The sequence below is a fragment of the Salvelinus sp. IW2-2015 genome, linkage group LG27 (assembly GCF_002910315.2).
Source record: "Salvelinus sp. IW2-2015 linkage group LG27, ASM291031v2, whole genome shotgun sequence".
NCBI lineage: Eukaryota > Metazoa > Chordata > Actinopteri > Salmoniformes > Salmonidae > Salvelinus > Salvelinus sp. IW2-2015.
In genome coordinates this window covers 36,730,078-36,750,104 of record NC_036867.1, presented here as the reverse complement: position 1 = coordinate 36,750,104, position 20,027 = coordinate 36,730,078, and the positions used below count along the sequence as shown (strand labels likewise).

The 20,027-nt window shown below is 41.8% G+C and overlaps 1 pseudogene; it reads right to left on the bottom strand.

Annotated features, from left to right (window-relative positions):
• LOC111953477 (beta-1,3-galactosyltransferase 1-like) overlaps positions 1 to 20,027 on the bottom strand; it is a 117,256-nt pseudogene that overhangs the window by 47,912 nt on the left and 49,317 nt on the right.

Here is a 20,027-nt window from a genome sequence, read left to right as displayed (position 1 = left end):
AAACACACATGATCATGGATCATGCAACATAGGAGCAGCTTCAGTAGCAGGTTCATCCTGTCCAGACGTTCCACAGAGAGATTTAGATGGTCATTTTTACCCAAAGACTTTTTAACGAGTTGAGTTGACTGTTTTATGATGTCTTCCTATTGTGAACAGTATTCTTGCAGGTTTTTCCTCCAGAGTGGGATGGATAACAGCACTTGAATCCGGCTGTTCTTCTGCGGATGCTAAGGAGCAGGTGCTTTCATGTGTCTTGATATGTTTTCTGTTTGGTTGTGTCCTGTCCTTATACGTTATGGATGATGAATGCTGTGATAAAACAATTTCCCAAGTTGGGATTAATAAAGTAATACTCTGCTCTACTCAGTTCACGCACAAGGACGGGCTAGGAAGATGTATGGGCTGGAAGCATAATGTATTCATAGGGGGGACGATGGAAAAATTGGTCTGGAGTCATGATGAAACACCTGCTGAGGTGTCATTGATAAATTATTATGGAGTCTATAGGAATTGAGTCAGATCCCCGCCAAAGACCACTCAATTAGCAGAGCACTAAACGGTGCTTTACTGCTTCAGTTGAATTGACATATAAACAGTAGTGTAAACTCAACATATTTGGGATGATTTGCATGGAAAATGACAAGGAAATATCCTATTTGGATATTTCAGAGGATGCTTACGTCAATATTAGTTTATGTTTGATTTAATTATGCTAAGTGCATTGCTACACACTGAGTCCTGAAGCACACTGTTCTGTGCTGTTATCATCAGACTCTAGTCAGGTTGCAAGTCAACGAAAAATCTGCAACTTCAAGGCACTGACTTAGCTAGAATAGTGAAATGCTTGTTTTTGCATTCTAGTTCTACCCAATGAGAATCTAATTTATACCGCACAAACAAATCAGAACAGATTGGATTTATCTGGCACATTTTCTTAGCTCGCACACGCCCATTATTCACAATATAGACTGTGTTAGAATCTGTGTCAGACCAGGTAGGTACTAGGTACTAAAACCTGCTCTAATGACGTGTGCATTATTCATAGGTAGCCTAACACTGTCTTTGTACAGTTTCCCTTCCTTTTGGAAAAACCCGCACCGATCCTCTGGCTGTTCAGACAATTAGCCTAGCGCAGGGGTGTGAATATTTACAAGGGTCTTGCTCTGAGCAACATCATAAATGAAAGCCTTGGATAAATTGATTTTATTTTAAATGTCTGACATCTTCATGTTGAACTCGATATGACTTCCGCTAGGACTAGCCGTGGTGGTTTCTCTCTCCCAGACGTAGGCTATGCATCACTGACTGGATTTCAGACCTTTTTTATGTCCCATTCTGGGATCACTGCACTCCTGGCTTTCACTCATGACCGGCCTTCGCCACACTGTATCTAGGAATTCTTCTGCTGTTGCCTCACAATCATATCTGCATTCACGTAACGCGGCAGGCAGCTCTTGAAAGTTCTCTGTGCTGTTTGCCTTTGGTAATTAGACTGTGTCAAGACAACATGGGCGTCTACGAAAGCAGAGACGGGTTTGACTAACCCAGCCTCTCACTTTTCACAGAACATAGGGTGAAGCGACGAGTTGAACACAGTCTCACAAAAAGACGTAGGCCTTTATACATCTTCCTCTATTAGAAATTGATCTCTAGTAACGGTTGCTGAAGCTGTGTACATTTCTGATTTGCTCGGTGTCTTCAATAAAACACTATAGTTCAGTGTAAGTAGAATGATTACCACTAATTCTGATCATTTCTACCCATATTATTATCATAATAAGTAGCGTTAGTCGTATTAGTACTGAAGTAGTATAGCAGTTAGCTGTACAGCAGTAGCGTGTAGCAGTGGTAGCAGTGGAGGTGGTGGAATTATCCCTGACCTCATTGACATACAATAGTCAATGTCAATCGTATGCAGATTGACAGAATGATTCACTCCTTGTATCACCAAGGTGTTCAGCTGTAATTATGTGAGTGGGCTGGAGCAGTAGGTAGGTAGGCAGGCGCCTCTTGCCCTGTTGTTAGCCAGTGCTAATGATGGAGGCTGCAACATACCTCTCAGCTTTACACTACAGCATGGAACATGGATGATCTTTCTACCTGCAACACACTATCTTTGTTCCAAATGGCACCCTATTTCCTATATAGTGCACTACTTTTGACCACAGCCCTATGGGGCCTCATCAAAAGTAGTACACTATATAGGGAATATGGTGCCATTTGGGATGCAATCACTGATTCACTAAAACAAAAGCTGAAGGTCTCGTAGCTTAGCATAGGATTTTATATAGTTTTTCCTCCCAATCACATTACATATCAACCATACTGTAACACTATAGGGCAATGTGTTAGCTAGCTAGGATGCTACAGTTAGATTGACAAGGTGTTAGCTAGCTAGGCTGCTACAGGTAGATTGACAAGGTGTTAGCTAGCTAGAATGCTACAATTAGATTGACAAGGTGTTAGCTGGCTACTGTAGGCTGCTACAGTTAAATTGACAAGGTGTTAGCTAGCTACTGTAGGCTGCTATAGTTAGATTGACAAGGTGTTAGCTAGCTAGGATGCTACAGGTAGATTGACAAGGTGTTAGCTGGCTAGGCTGCTACAGTTAGATTGACAAGGTGTTAGCTAGCTAGGATGCTACAGGTAGATTGACATGGTGTTAGCTGGCTAGGCTGCTACAGTTAGATTGACAAGGTGTTAGCTACAGTAGATAGGCTGCTACAGGTAGATTGAAAAACAGCTTTGAAACATTGTAACAGTCAAGGTGTTAGCCAGCTAGGTTATTACAGGTAGATTGACAACAGTGCTGTACTGTGTGTTTTCATATATATTCTGGGGCCTTCTGTTGCAATATTATACTGTATGCTGCCAGATACTGGGATGTTTTAGTACAGTACAGGAAGCATAGGGAGTCAAATACAATGTTGGTTCTTTATATCAGTTATGAATGATGGGATTAGACAGAGAGACAGAGGGGCCAAACCAGCAGAAAGGGTTTGATAATAGAAAACACTGAGTCATTCCTTACCTCACACAGCTGGCTCCTGCCCTTAACGTTAGTCTCTTTCCTCTTCACTCCATCTCTGCAAACAGAAGACAAGACAGCAAGGTGAGTGGTGATAAGAAAGGAGGAGAAAGAAAGGGAGTTGTTAGAATGAGAGAGAGAAAGAGAGAGAGAGAGAGAGAAGAGAAGAATGAGGGATATTTGATAAGCGGGAGTGAGAGAAATAAAGAGAGGTGAATCATGAGAGAGAGCGAAAGAGAGTATAACGAGTCATAGGACAGAGAGTGAAAGAAACACAGGGAAGGTACGAGACATTTGTATACTCTGCAGAATAAATGCACTTAGAAGTAGCACGTTGCCTTATCTATTATAACAATAGTATTTATATTTTACGACTACAGTGATACTGTGCAAAGGTAAGGGATCACAGCCGCTACCTCGCTCTCCAGCCAAGGTATGTGAATTGAGGACCAAACTGAAGTAGAGAGGCGATTCAGCAACTCCTGGAGGACAGCAGAAGTAAATTAAAAAGCATATTTTTTTGTTACAAGTAAAACTTGATATTGTGAACAGCCTTTCTACCTCCATTGTGCAGTCATAACAATGAACAAGGTGGCCAAAGAAAGAACAGATGTGGCCTCATTCATCCAAACTGTATACAATTCAAGCCAAGTTCATGTTGATACGGTAGAAGCGGAGAGCCAACATCTGATCAGTATTCTGCAGAACTGTTGCTGTACGAACCATAAACACTTTTGGAAGGTTGAGAATCTATTGATGTATGTGCAGTTCTCATTCAGACCCACTTACTGCATAAAAGGTCAAATGAAATTCTCCCATATCAAATTGAGTTCCCCCTGTCTCTGTTGAGGAATGTGTTGCTATGGCTGACAGTGCTGATGCAAAATGAAGGACTAAAAAACATATATTGCTATCAGGTTCTCATTTCTATTGTGAATGATATTAAATTGAAGGAAAATTAATGTATTTAAAGAACCATCAAATAGTCTAATTAATTGATTAGCATAATGCACCGGATTCCTTTTTTTTTTATGAGGGAAAAAACAGTGAGTAAATGGAATCAAACACTTGCCTGTATGACAGCATCTGGATGCGCACACAATAGTTTGATAAAGGTTTTCAGATCAACCTATATATAAAAGCAGAGAAAAGTTACTGCAATTACTGCTAGACTCTATTTTGCTCATAAAGGTTAAAACCCTGTGTAGTGTTTCTAAACGGCAAAGTAATTGAGAGTACAGTAATTTTAGAATAGAAAGTGCACTTAGGTGTTCTGGAAACGTAAAAAATAAATGTTGTTTTTCCACAACATGTCTTGTAATCCATTCTGAACCACTTCCTAGCCGAAGCGATTTCTAGTGCAAGCCAAGAACCTGCCATCTACCTATCAGCCTCTCTGTCAATCATAGAACCATACTGACTAGGTATGTAAAGAGTAGAGACAATTAAAAATAGAAAGGGAGAGAGAGAGAGGGAGTGAGTGAGAGAGGGGGGAGATTGAATAAATAGAGAAAGAGAGACAGAGAGACAGACATAGACTAGGAGAGAGAGAGTGTTGCCCCACCTTACTGCAGCCTTGTCACCAACTCTGACTGACAACTGGCAGACAACAATGCATACTGGGTAATAGAGAGGAACTCCTTTCTTCACGGCGCTCTAAGTGGCAGGAGGGAGTCTGTCTGCCTGTCTCAACCCCAGCATGTGCACTGTCACCTCAGGCTCTGACCCCTGAGAATCACAGCTGTTAATATCTTATACACCCATGCCTGTCACCCAGGGGCCATATCAGTCAGTGTACACACAAGACAGAAATCCACAGGGCTGACTCACTGTAAGAGGGACACAAGCATGCACAAAGATGCATGTACGCACACACACATGCACACAAACAGGAACTCCTTAAACAGGTGGCCTGCCGATGATCTTTCATCACTTTATTATAATAGTGATAAATTAAACTGTTTGAAATCTATTTCACATCCCATCCACCAGGCACAGGCAATTTAGTCGGGATTCTGTGGGTGATTCCGCATTCGGGGAGGTCTTTCTCACATTTACTCTAATGCATTTATCGCAGTTAGAAAACATACCGTTGTTCACAGTTCACTCCATTCATCTGAAGATGTAATCATTTAGCCATTTGAAATGCATTATGCAACTCTTTCTGTGGGCTCATCAGCATAACATGAATTATTGCCATCATTACGGAGGGCAAAGCAGAAGCACAGTATCACTTAATTATTCACCAAATGAAAGAATGAAGGTAAATTATGGCACTTTTATTTAAGCTGACAAAAAAAGATTAGTCGCTTACTAGATTTCTCTCCTTCAGGAAAATAAGACAGCACTAACAGTATAACCCTTACTGGATCTCTCTCCTTCAGGAAAATAAGACAGCACTAACAGTATAACCCTGACGTGGATCTCTCTCCTTCAGGAAATAAGACAGCACTAACAGTATAACCTTACTGATTCTCTTCCTTCAGGAAAATAAGAACAGCACTAAAGTATAACCCTTACTGGATCTCTCTCCTTCAGAAAATAAGACAAGCACTAACAGTATAACCCTTACTGGATCTCTCTCCTTCAGGAAAATAAGACAGCACAACAGTATAAACCCTTACTGGATCTCTCTCCTTCAGAAAATAGACAGCACTAACAGTATAACCTACTGGATCTCTCTCCTTCAGGAAATAAGACAGCACTAACAGTATAACCCTTACTGATCTCTCTCCTTCAGGAAAATAAGACAGCACTAACAGTATAACCCTTACTGGATCTCTCTCCTTCAGAAAATAAGACAGCACTAACAGATAACCCTTACTGGATCTCTCTCCTTCAGGAAAATAAGACAGACTAACAGTATAACCTTACTGGATCTCTCTCCTTCAGGAAAATAAGACAGCACTAACAGTATAACCTTACTGGATTCTCTCCTTCAGAAAATAAGACAGCACTAACAATATACCTTACTGGATCTCTCTCCTTCAGGAAAATAAGACAGCACTAACAGTATAACCCTTACTGGATCTCTCTCCTTCAGGAAAATAAGACAGCACTAACAATAACCCTTACTGATCTCTCTCCTTCAGGAAAATAAGACAGCACTAACAAGTATAACCTTACTGGATCTCTCTCCTCAGGGAAAATAAGAACAGCACTAACAGTTATAACCCTTACTGGATCTCTCTCCTCAGGAAATAAGACAGCACTAAAAGTATAACCCTTACTGGATCTCTCTCCTTCAGGAAAATAAGACAGCACTAACAGTATAACCCTTACTGGATCTCTCTCCTTCAGGAAAATAAAACAGCACTAACAGTATAACCCTTACTGGATCTCTCTCCTTCAGGAAATAAGACAGCACTAAAAGTATTAACCCTTACTGGATCCTCTCTCCTTCAGAAAATAAGACAGCACTAACAGTATAACCCTTACTGGATCTCGCTCCTTCAGGAAAATAACAAGCACTAACAGTATAACCCTTTACTGGATCTCTCTCCTTCAGGAAAATAAGACAGCACTAACAGTATAAACCCTTACTGGATTTCTCTCCTTCAGGGAAAATAAGACAGCACAAAAGTATAACCCTTACTGGGATCTCTCTCCTTCAGAAAATAAGACAGCACTAACAGTATAACCCTTACTGGATCTCTCTCCTTCAGGAAAATAAAGACACACTACAGTATAACCCTTACTGGATCTCTCTCCTTCAGGGAAATAAGACAGCACTAAAGTATAACCCTTACTGGATCTCTCTCCTTCAGGAAAATAAGACAGCACTAACAGTATAACCCTTACTGGATCTCGCTCCTTCAGAAAATAAGACAGCACTAACAGTATAACCCTTATGGATCTCTCCCTTCAGGAAAATAAGACAGCACTAACAGTTATAACCCTTACTGGATCTCTCTCCTCAGGAAAATAAGACAGCACTAACAGTATAACCCTTACTGATCTCTCTCCTTCAGGAAAATAAGACAGCACTAACAGTATAACCCTTACTGATCTCTCTCCTTCAGGAAAATAAGACAGCACTAACAGTATAACCCTTACTGGATCTCTCTCCTTCAGGAAAATAAAGACAGCACTAACAGTATAACCCTTACTGGATCTCTCTCCTTCAGGAAAATAAGACAGCACTAACAGTATAACCCTTATTTGTGATCAGTTGTAAAATAAGTTGTGATGCCAGACTCTGGTAAGTGTATTATTATGTGGCAAGATGTGAGCGTTGCCATTACATTAAAGGCACACTAAGCTTTAATAATCCTCTAATCAGCTACCAACAACACAGGGCCGTCGAAAAAAACGTGTGGCGAGCTAGCACATCTTTGCCCTTTTCAATCAGTAGAAAATATTGAAGCAAAGGCATTAAAAGAGGGACAAAGTACTCTTTTTTTAGACTGATTTGCTTCATGATTTGTTAACTCGCAATTTATCTGTCCTTCACATCGGAGTGRTGCAGGTTCGGGGCGTGCTTGACCAATCATATTCACGGAAATCACGGGCCGCGTGGGCCGGGCACAACGCGCACTCAAGTGTGCTTTCCACTTTCCTCCGGTATTTATTTAGCAAACATGATAACACATCGCCCTGACAGACACATGCAAAAACTCTTTCCATAAATGTTACATGACTGGGCTACTAATAACAGAAGCTGCATACAGCCTGTCCACCTGGCCAGGGTAAATAAAGTGGTAATGTTATGTATTTATAATCCATTTATTTGTGTTAGGAGAAAATGTGTACAGTATGTGATCAAATTTGGTTTATATTCAAACTTGGGCTGGCCAGGCTGCCTATACCTTTTCCATCCAAAATGTTTAACTGGAATGAATCAATCAACATAATAGTGATGACATTCTGTAGAATGTCAGTCATTTTTTTATTAGACATACATTATTATTTTATTTTTTTATTGTTTAAATTTAACCTTTATTTAACTAGGCAAGTCAGTTAAGAACAAATTCTTATTTACAATGATGGCCTACCCCAGTCAAACCCGGACGACACTGGGCCAATTGTGCGCCGCCCTACGGGACTCCCAATCATAGACGGATGTGATACAGCCTGGAATCGAACCAGGCACTGTAGTGACGCCTCTTGCACTGAGATGCAGTGCCTTAGATCGCTGCACCACTCGGGAGCCCTGCGTAGGTGCATAGCCCTGCATAGTTGCTATGCCTACACTATTGAGTTCTATTGTCCAATCACAGTTGTTGTCTCTGTGTTTGTAGAGGAAGCCCCTTTTAGACTAGTTTTAAAATATATTTCATATGAACAAGGACAAGATTTTCATCCTCCCCAGGACCAGTTTTTCCAGGATTCTTTTTTAAAACCATGTGACCTGATAACATTTTTGTTGTTGTCCCATTATACCCCACAACTGATTTAATCACTGTCATAGCTATAAAGTCTGAAAGAAAAATGCCCCACCCCTCTGGGACCTGTGGTTCCACCTCTGTAACAACATCTTAGCTACCAGAGAACGTTATACTTTTGACAATGTAAAATCACTGTAAAATACATCAGCACTTTTCCAACATTAGCTATGGTTATTACAGTATATCTAAAATACCTGATTATCTGTGTTAGACCTGAGAGCAGACAGGGCAGATCATGGATCAATTAGCCATTCCGGTGTTAATTAGCTGAAATATGCTTCCGCTTTCCCACTTAACAAAATAAAGTTACCGTCCCTGAATCAATCAATTCATTTAAACACAGTTAAAGCATCCGCGGTGTAACCATCCTCTTCCGTTGTCATGGCACATTACATCAATCGTAGCCTATTATGTGAACAAAACATTAGGTTCAATCCACACATCAATCTTACTGTATTATTATGAACCATATCAAATCAAGTACTGCCAATCACCTCTATCCATCTTAATGACTGTGGTAACAGCGATATAGTTATGACAGTGATTAACGACTTTATATATCCTTGTCCGTCAAAAATGAACCACCAAAAGTCATGGACGGCTCTGGTATAGATGAGTTATGACTTCCTGTTGATGGAAAAAGAACGACGTTNATATCCTTGTCCGTCAAAAATGAACCACCAAAAGTCATGGACGGCTCTGGTATAGATGAGTTATGACTTCCTGTTGATGGAAAAAGAACGACGTTGTGTCAGATTGTGTGGCGTCACCTATAGATTAATGATACCCCCTCCATCCTCCCCTTCAACCACCCCTCATCATTCCCCCCTTCGAACGCCATTGTAAGAACACACCTTGGTGACCGAAGGTCATTAGAAGCATCAGTCAAACCCGCCGTCTTCACTTTAAAAATGTTCCATTGACACTCCTGCTCTCTCCGATCCTAATTACCATGGAGAAGTGTGTGGCTGAAGGGCGCGTTCCGAATTCAAAGTGTCAGCGGCTTGGCTGCTTGGAAATGGATAGCGAGCGTCTGATCCAAAGAGGACCACAGGCGGGAAACGGGATGATTAACCTTCAGAAAACAGTTTCTTACGGGGTACCTGTCAGATGTCGTTAGCGACGGGGAAGTGCCCGAAAGACTGATGACATTAAACAACTGTGTGAGCGTCATGGAAGTGTAGGTGCTGAAACGTTCTCTAAGCGGTTCCATGAGATTAATGTCCTCAAAGTTGTAGGGTTGAAATACATCTGGGAAGATAGGGAGATAGCAACCCTGAAGTCAATGTGTTTTCAAAGTGGATATAATTAAAGGATGACAATGATGGGCTCTGTACTGTAGGTACTGTACCACAAACTCTAGCCAACATGAACCTACCGGCTCAAAACAATGTCGGCCCAACGACCTGTTGAAATCATGTTTGTGGAGCTTTGTCTACTCAACAAAGCTCTCAATACATTGAGCAGAAAAAGCTTCCATATGCAACTCCATCTCTAGCAGTATTGAAATTCCTAGTGAAACACTACCCGTAACCTGGAGAAATGATCTTCAGTCTGCCCTGATAGGCTCACATCTTGATGTAAATGTTTACAGAAAGGAAGTGTTCCAATCAAGGTTGATCTATGCCCTTGTCACTCTTTAAGCTCTGCTCAGCGTTATAAGTCAGATGCCCTTCAAGCTAAGATGCAACAGAGATGTGCACAGCAGTGGAAAACACAGGACTGATTGAAGTGGAAGCACATCTCTCCCTTTCTCTCTCTCACCCTCTCTGAACAGTAATGTACCAACGATTCACACTGGATATAGTGGTTTGTTCTATCGGAAAATACTACAGAGGATGTTGTGGACATAGTGCTTTGCAAAAGTATTCATGCCCCTTGGCGTTTTTCCTATTTTGTTGCATTACAACCTGTCATTGAAATAGATTTTTATTTGGATTTCATGTAATGGACATACACAAAATAGTCCAAATTGGTGAGGTGAAATGAAAAAAATTACTTGTTTCAAAMAATTTTTTTAAAAAGTGAAAAAAAGTGGTGCGTGCATATGTTTTCACTCCCTTTGCTATGAAACCCCTAAATATGATCTGGTGCAACCAATTACCTTCAGAAGTCACATAATTAGTTAAATAATGTCCACCTGTGTGCAATCTCAGTGAACTGGGAAACTGGTCAGAATTGAAGGAATGATGGATGTTGCTAAAAACAGGAAAATTCTTGAGGGAAACCTGTTTGACTTCCAGAGATTTTAAGCTGGGACGYAGGTTCACCTTCCAGCAGGACAATGACCCTAAGCATACTGCTATAGCAACGCTCGAGTGGTTTAAGGGGAAACATTTAAATGTCTTGGAATGGCCTAGTCAAAGCCCAGACCTCAATCCAATTGAGAATCTGTGGTATGACGTAAAGATTGCTGTACACCAGCAGAACCCATCCAACTTGAAGGAGCTAGAGCAGTTTTTCCTTGAAGAATGGCCAAAAATCCCAGTGGCTAGATGTGCCAAGCTTATAGAGACATACCCCAAGAGACTTGCAGCTGTAATGCTGCATAAGGTGGTATTACAAAGTATTGACTTTGGGAAGGGGTGAATCGTTATTCACGCTGAAGCTTTCAGTTTTTTTTGTCTTATTTCTTGTTTGTTTCCCAATAATCTTCAAAGTGGTAGGCATGTTGTGTAAATCAAATGATACAAAACTCCCAAAAAATATATTTTAATTCCAGTTTGTAAGGCAACAAAATTGGAAAAATGCCAAGGGGGGTGAATACTTTCGCAAGCCACTGTACCTAGGGCTGTGGTGGTCACGAAATTTTGACAGCCGGTGATTGTCAAGCAAATAACTGTCGGTCTCACGGTAATTGACCGTTAATTAACATAAACGCATTTAGCATCTCCTGGTTTCCACACACAGCCTACAAGCCATTTTAAATGTCTAATAAGTCAATATAATATAGCCTACAGCTTCACAATAAATCCATTATTTATTTTAAACAGGTCTAAAGAAGGATGATATGAAGAAAATGTAGTCTATTTCAGAAGAACAGAATAGCATACTCTGAGTTGTCCTTATGTTAAGTCCTAATGTGGCTATGCCAAATGGCTGTGGGCTACACTAGTTCATTGAGCAGACAAGATTTGCTTAGAATTCCGTGGCATTATTTTATTGTATGAAGAATACAATTGAACAAAGATGAATAAAATATACATATTTTCTCCAAATGATTTGAAGAACTACACTGGAAATCAACGTTCCTTTCCTCTTCTCTTCTCCCATTTCCCCTCCTTTCCTCCCCTCCACTCTCCTCTCCTTCTTCCCAGTATGACAAAAGAGCATCTGCGCTCCACAGTAAAATAGGTCAGGCTGGTCTAGATTCCCTCAGTAACCTTCTGGTTCATTGTCATCATGTGTAATGAGGGAAGTCGCTATCGAGGCATCGTTTAACATGGAAGTGTGTGCACCAGGGCCACTTCTTTTCCCCACCGGCAGGTTACAATCCGCTGCAAATAGCCAGAGGGTGCGTAGGCTGGTTGAAAGGCAGAATAATGGTCAGTCACTCACATGGCCAGTTGGTCTTGAGGAATGAATCTGCTCAGTCAACTGTATGATAAGCAGTGATTCATTTTATTTAACTAGGCAAGTCAGTTAAGAACACATTCTTATTTACAATGACTTCCTACCGAGGAACAGTGGGTTAACTGCCTTGTTCAGGGGCAGAACGACAGATTTTTACCTTGTCAGCTCGGGGATTTGATCCAGCAACCTTTCGGTTACTGGCCCAACCCTCTAACCACTCTAACCACAGGCTACCTGCCGCCCCACTAATATGGTGATGATACATAATATGATTATGCTAAGGACTAAAGAGAAAAATGAAGAGAAATGGTTTTAGCTAGCTAAATGAGAAGGCTTCGTCTATCTTGATGCCGACAGAAATTCGCCCCTCACTCTCTATTGGCATTGCAGTGCATCACAGCCGAAGAAGAGACAACCTTCCATTGATGTGATTTCCTTTGATCTTCCTGAAGCATCCCAACACCCCACCCTCTTTCTAAGTCTCTTACACCTCCTCTCTCCCCTCCTCCCCTATTACTCTTTCTTTCTGCATCTCCTCTTCTTACCCTCTCTCTCTCTCTCTCTCTGCCTGTCCCCCTCTCCTATCAATTACATTCAAAGGGCTTTATTGGCATGGGAAACATATGTTTACATTGCCAAAGCAAGTCTATCTCTCTCTGTCAGGACTCTGAAGCGTGGCATGTCTGTCTGCTCCTCTCCTCACCACTTGCACCTCATCCTGCCATGGACACCATTGTTGACTGTCCGTATATACGGGCTCCCTTCATCCTCTCCCAGACCTAACGCCTTGCACGTCACGTGGCCAGTCCACCGAGAGTGCTCTTCTCACTAATCAGAGCTGGGTATTCCCTCCGTCAAAGTGGAGCCATTAGTTGATGGTGAGAGGACGTTCCTTCCTCAGTACAGCCAATTGTCTCAATTATGGTACGGTGCTGCAATTGAGCGAGAGTGTGTGAGAGACTGGTATGAAGGATGGGGATGGCTTGCACAGCCAAAGAGACATTGTGGAATTCTAGCATTTTAAGGAGACATAGCTCCAACTTAGTGTTTGTATGGGGTTCTTCATACATTGTGTACAAGACACCCAAAATGGTGGCATGATCTGTTAGGTTCAGATTGGGAAGTACAATGAAGGATGGAGAATCATTCCTCTCTGTCGACACTGTTATTTGTTCTGACTGATGTGTTTTGATGTGAGATCAATGTCTCCTCACAGCAGGCCATTTCAATCAACGTTTTTTATTTTCTCTGGCTAGACTGGCTCATTTACGGTTTATATGTCTGATGAGACTGACACTTCTCATTACCTCGATGTTCTCCTGCTCCTCGTGACAAACCTCCCACTGCTGTTAGTCAAAGCCCTTTTCATTCTCTTCACTTCTCTATTGGACCCACATCCCAGTCTCCTGCTTCTCTATTGGACCCACATCCCAATCTCCTGCTTCTCTATTGGACAAACATATCAGTCTCCTGCTTCTCTATTGGAGAAACAAATCAAATCAAATTGTATTTGTCACATGCGCCGAATGCAACAGGTGTAGACCTTACAGTGAAATGCTAACTTACAAGCTGTCACGCCCTGACCTTAGTTATCTATGTTTTCTTTATTATTTTGGTTAGGTCAGGGTGTGACGAGGGTGGGTATGCTTGTTTTGTATTGTCTAGGGTTTTTTGTATGTCTAGGGGTTTTGGTAAGTCTAGGTATATGTATGTCTATGGTGGCCTGAATTGGTTCCCAATCAGAGGCAGCTGTTTATCGTTGTCCCTGATTGGGGATCATATTTAGGTTGCCATTTTCACTTTTGGTTTTGTGGGTTCTTGATCTATGTTTAGTTGCCTGTCTGCACTATCCATATTAGCTTCACGGTTCGTTTTGTTATTTTGTTCGTTTTGTTCAGTGTTCGTTTTGTTCAGTGTTCATTCTGTAAATAAAGAAGTATGTACGCTTACTACGCTGCGCCTTGGTCTCCTCCCTACGACGTCCGTGACACAAGCCCTTAACAAAAAATGCAGTTTTAAGAAAAATAAGTGTTAAGTAAAAAATTGATAAGTAAAAACATAAGAAATAAAAGTAACAAATAATTAAAGAGCAGCAGTAAAATAACAATAGCGAGGCAATATACAGTGGGTACCGGTACAGAGTCAATGTGCGGGGGCACCGGTTAGTCGAGGTGATTGAGGTAATATTTACATGTAGGTAGAGTTAAAGTGACTATGCACAGATAATAAACAGAGAATAGCAGCAGCGTAAAAGAGGGCAATGCAAATAGTCTGGGTAGCCATTAGATTAGCTGTTCAGGAGTCTTATGGCTTGGGGGTAGAAGCTGTTGAGAAGCCAGTTGGACCTAGACTTGGCGCTCCGGTACCGCTTGCCATGTAGTAGCAGAGAGAACAGTCTATGACTAGGGTGGCTGGAGTCTTTGACAATTTTTAGGGCCTTCCTCTGACACAGCCTGGTATAGAAGTCCTGGATGGCAGGAAGCACAACCCTCTGTAGTGTCTTGCGGTTGGAGGCCGAGCACTTGCAATACCAGGCAGTGATGCAACCAGTCAGGATGCTCTCGATGGTGCAGCTGTAGAACCTTTTGAAGATCTGAGGACCCATGCCAAATCTTTTCAGTCTCCTGAGGAGGAATAGGTTTTGTCGTGCCCTCTTCACGACTGTCTTGGTGTGCTTGGACCATGATAGCTTGTTGTTGATGTGGACACCATGGAACTTGAAGCTCTCAACCTGCACTACTACAGCCCCGTCGATGAGAATGGAGGCGTGCTCTGTCCTCCTTTTCCTGCCATCCACAATCATCACCTTTGTCTTGATCATGTTGAGGGAGAGGTTGCTGTCCTGGCACCACACAGCCAGATCTCTGACCTCCTCCCTATAGGCTGTCTCATCATTGTCGGTAATCAGGCCTACTACTGTTGTGTCATCAGCAAACGTAATGATGGTGTTGGAGTCGTGCCTGGCCATGCAGTCATGAGTGAACAGGGAGTACAGGAGTGGACTGAGCACGCACCCCTGAGGGGCCCCCGTGTTGAGTATCAGCGTTGCGGATGTATTGTTACCTACCCTTACCACCTGGGGCCAGCCCGTCAGGAAGTCCAGGATCCAGTTGCAGAGGGAGGTGTTTAGTCCCAGGGTCCTTAGCTTAGTGATGAGCTTTGCGGGCACTATGGTGTTGAACACTGAGCTGTAGTCAATGAATAGCATTCTCACATAGGTGTTCATTTTGTACATGTGGGAAAGGGCAGTGTGGAGTGCAGTAGAGATTGCATCACCTGTGGATCTGTTGGGGTGGTATGCAAATTGGAGTGGGTCTAGGGTTTCCGGGACAATGGTGTTGATGTGGGCCATGACCAGCCTTTCAAAGCACTTCATGGCTACAAATGGGAGTGCTACGGGTCGGTAGTCATTTAGGCAGGTTACCTTAGTGTTCTTGGGCACAGGGACTATGGTGGTCTGCTTGAAACATGTTGGTATTACAGACTCAGGGAGAGGTTGAAAATGTCATTGAAGACACTTACCATTTGGTCAGCGCATGCTCGCACTACATGTCCTGGTAATCCGTCTGGCCCTGCGGCCTTGTGAATGTTAACCTGTTTAAAGGTCTTACTCGCTATGGAGAGCGTAATCACACAGTTGTCCGGAACAGCTGATCCTCTCATGCATGTTTCAGTGTCACTTGCCTCAAAGCGAGCATAGAAGTAATTTAGCTCATCTGGTAAGCTCGTGGGCAGCTCGCGGCTAAATTATATGACATGCTATTTTATCAAATTGATTACCTAACGTTTAATTGATTACGTGATTGAATTAAAAAACATGCAACAATTAAACCATTAACTTGGGGCACCACAGAAGCATTCATTTATATAGAGCGGTTATCTCGCGATTCCACTCTCTTAAAGATCTGAAGATCTTTTATATCAATAGCAGTCAATTATTAATTGTCAACTCGATCAGTCTCATTATGATTGTCGTAAGTACTTGGTTATCTGCACAAACCCTAGCTAACAAGTTGAATGAGCAATACACAAATTGGCGAAATTATTTATTTACTAAAAACCTAAATAATCACACAGAATTACATATATATATACACAGGATAGATCACACATCGATTGCTAATCATGTCATGAAAAGCCCCTAGTGGGCTAACCCGATATGACGGCTGGTTACATAAAGGAAGGGGGTTGGGTTTGAATGAAAGAGCGGGAAGACTGAGGGACAAAGGGATTGGGTCTCTATCGTAATTTGAGAAGCTATGCTACTGTAAATACAGAATCTTATGCATTCTAATAACCGCCATTCAGAAAAGGAAAATGCAAGATATATATTTACTCTGAGCTGCGCTTCGATAGATGGGTCGAAGATTGGTTTGCCCAGCAGAGATTGCATTGTCCTTTGTATAATCTTTCTGGTCGTAGTGTTGTAGAGCGGATACGTTGAAGTACGCTGCCGTTCTTAGGAGATTGTCTGTCCTTTCCTAGGCCACGTACGTTTACAGCTGCAGCTGATAACTCGACGTCTAGGATGTATCACTTCTTCTATAGTGAATAATAGTTCAAAGTTCATACCAGGTTGCCATAATCAGCTTGTGCTGTATTCTGGCTGGTCTAGTCAAAATTCACCATTCCAGCGTGGTGATCGTCACCTCCACGTGATCTGGTCTCATGTAAATTTCGTTAGATAAGAGTAGTCGTTCAACCATTCGCAACCACAGCTCACGCTGGGGTTTGCTTAGTCTAACGTGAATTGGGTCACGGGGGCTTTTGTACTGGGGAAGAGAAGGGCGTGTTTCATCCCTCTCCAACCAATGTCTGTTCACTTGGGCGTGGCCACTGAGTGAGCATAAGTTTACTTACTTATGAAAAACTTATTTAGAAGCTAAAATCATATTTCTTCTCACAAATAGTTTCATATTTAAACATTTAAATTGCACAACAATTCTATGTGAATCTGATAACTAGAATGTGTAGACTTTCCAAGATGCAATTTATGTCATCCTATCATCAGATATAATGTCCCAGACAACAACTGATCTGACATCATATTCTTAAATTAAGTACCAACGGACACTTTCAACTGGTTGAGAAAGGGAAATATTGTTCCATTCCCCAAACATTTGATGTTACCATACTTTCTCTGTGGTAACACAGGGCTTTCCAAGAGTCCATTCTGTAGAAAGGAGAGAAAAGGGGGAAAGGTAATTATGGGGGGGTCATAAACCTCACCCAACAGGGCAATAGTTTGCAAACCCTGCCACATCCGACGAGCGTTGGAGCCGGTGTAGTACGATTCGATCTTAGTTCTGTATTGACGCTTTGCCTGTTTGATGGTTCGTCTGCGGGCATAGCGGGATTTCTTATAAGCAACCCTCTGCATCCCTGTGATTGGACATTACATGAATTATGATAAACATGAATTATATGAGTCTGAGTAACAGCAGAGTGTGAGCTGAACAGTGAGAGTTGATTGGAGTGCACAGACCTCATCACTGCAGGCTGCTATAGACGTTAATGGAGGGAGAGGGTAAACAACATTGAATGTTAAGTTCTCCCCTTGTCAAACCCAGCAGAACAGTAGCGGGCTGATGAGAAAATTACGTGTTGCAGTAATGGAGTCTTGCTATAAAAAAAAAAGCTTTCAGACCTTAATCAATAAATTGTATTATGTGGTGGTAGGAGTCACCTTAACCTGGTTAAATATGTAAATGAATGCACCTTTTGAGAATTAAATGCATAAATTGGTTTTAATAACCTAAATTGAGGGCATTTTTATCATATTTTGTATGATGAATTGTCTGTGTGGAACAATGCCATTGTGGTAACAATATTGTGACTAGGCAAAAACACACATTTGAATGAATCATGGTTTCTTATTAAGGGAAATATTATGCAGCAACAAAGTGTAAACAAAATTAATATAAACATACTTTTTATTCATTATGTTATGAATTATTCCAGGTAAGTTTAGAAATACAGTGTATTTCTTCCACCATGGCGTAACATTTGCTGTGACTGTCTACCATTATCTTTACCTATAATTTCCTAAAGGCCAAATCCTTTTTTAAGACACCGAAATGGTTGGATGACAAAAACTGTCCCCTCAGGCAGGAATAATGGTTATAGAGGCAAACTCAGAATGGAGAGGAGGTCAGAGTAAGCCAAAGTCATCTCTCTTCACTTCCCCAGAGCCATTAGAGACCTGCATAAGACGCTCCTCTCAACAGAGCATTACAGCTGGCACAGTAACTTACAAACTCACACAGGGTTACATTGTTTCCCCTCTGACAGAGCATTTTAACTAAAAGCAATGACCTACAAATCAGGAAAGACTTTGGGATTAATTTTTAAACCAAAGCTATGTGTATACACAGCGCACGCTAAACCATAGGGGAATATATACTTTATTTTCCTCAAACACTTTTCCAAACAATCTGAGACGAAAATTGAAAAGTTAAATCACGTGTTGAATATATCTTGGCTCTATGGTAAAACGGGTAGGTCATCTGAGGGGAAATTTGTCAATACTGTGAACATTATCAGCACGATGAGACAACATAAGGAGAGGAGAATGAGAGAGACAGATATAGAGAGAAAGGAAGGAGAGAGGGAGAGACAGGGACAGAGAGGGAGAAAGGGAGACCTCGTATAATGGAATGTGTGTAGGTTGCTGGGTTACTTTAGAAAGAAAACATTTGAATTCACACCTCCGCTTTCTCTGGCACAGCACGCTAGCACTTAAAGGTGAACGAAGCCAGAGCCAGAGGAAAAGGAAAGGCATGATCTGTCTTAAAGGTACAGTCATAACAACCTGCCTTATGCCTCCTACCTAGACAACATCCCAGGTCTTTTACCAGCACACATACAGGAAGTGTTTCGCACGGTAGCAACAGCTACGGACACCAGGGAGTGAAGGTTACACTGCAAGGTGTGAGCTACGCATTACTGGTAGCCTACAGAGCCACTATCCAAATGATGAGACAGAATGTGGTAGGCAGGAAGCAGCTCTCTAGGTGAATTAAGTGTCACTCTTGGTCACCTACTCGCGTCTGGATGCTGCCATGAACTGTCACCGTCACAAAATCACAGCCGTGCCAAGGAGAGAAAGAGAGAGAGAGAGATAGATAGAGCGAGAGCAAGAGAGAGCAGACGGACTCATCACCGGACCTGTTGCTTCTTGAGCACCTCTCTACTACTGTGACTCTGTCTGTAATTCATGACTACCGCTACCCCGCCACGCCTGTTATAAAAATATCCTGTAGATGAGATTTTAAAAAGCCCATTGAGGTAGTTTCGTTTCCCCTCTCTGCCCTCTTTGAAATGTGCCCGCTCAGATTGTAATCAGACATACATTGACGTACAGGCAGATTCCCAACAATTTCTCGTTGATTCTCTCACAATGTGATTATAAAAGGGGATAGAAGAGGTTCAATGTAGTGGGTCGATAGAATTATTTGAGCTTTTAACCGTTTTGAGTGAGAGCTCAAGGATACAATAGAAGCAACTAGACTCCTAGGGACTATAGCGAGGCAGTTCGCCTTCACTTCGGTCGTCACAGACCAAAACAAACGAGAAAGAGAGAGAGAGGTCTTCAGTGAAAGCTCTGTTGTTGCTTAGAAGCTCTCTGAAACCACCAGACAAAAGCGAAAACGCCCCGAGCTCAATACGAACAGCAGGCATTATGTGAGAACAAAAAATGAATGCACTTGCGCTTCGACATACAAGATGGAGTATTACTCATTCTAATTAGACACACTCTTTCCTTTTCTTCCCTCTCTAGATACAAACAGCACACACACTATAAAAGACAAGTCTTTGAACGAGAGTGTGAATGGAAGCTATGCCCTCCGGACTGATATGGTAATTATGCTTATTTTCAAAACAAACCAGTCAATAACTAGTGTAGTCGTATTCTCCTACCTTTCGGACCATTTAACCCACTGAGGTTTACGCTTTATAAAAAGTCAATTATGACATGTGAACTGGATGAATACAAAGTATCTACCCTCCCACACAGATGTAAATAATCATCCTCA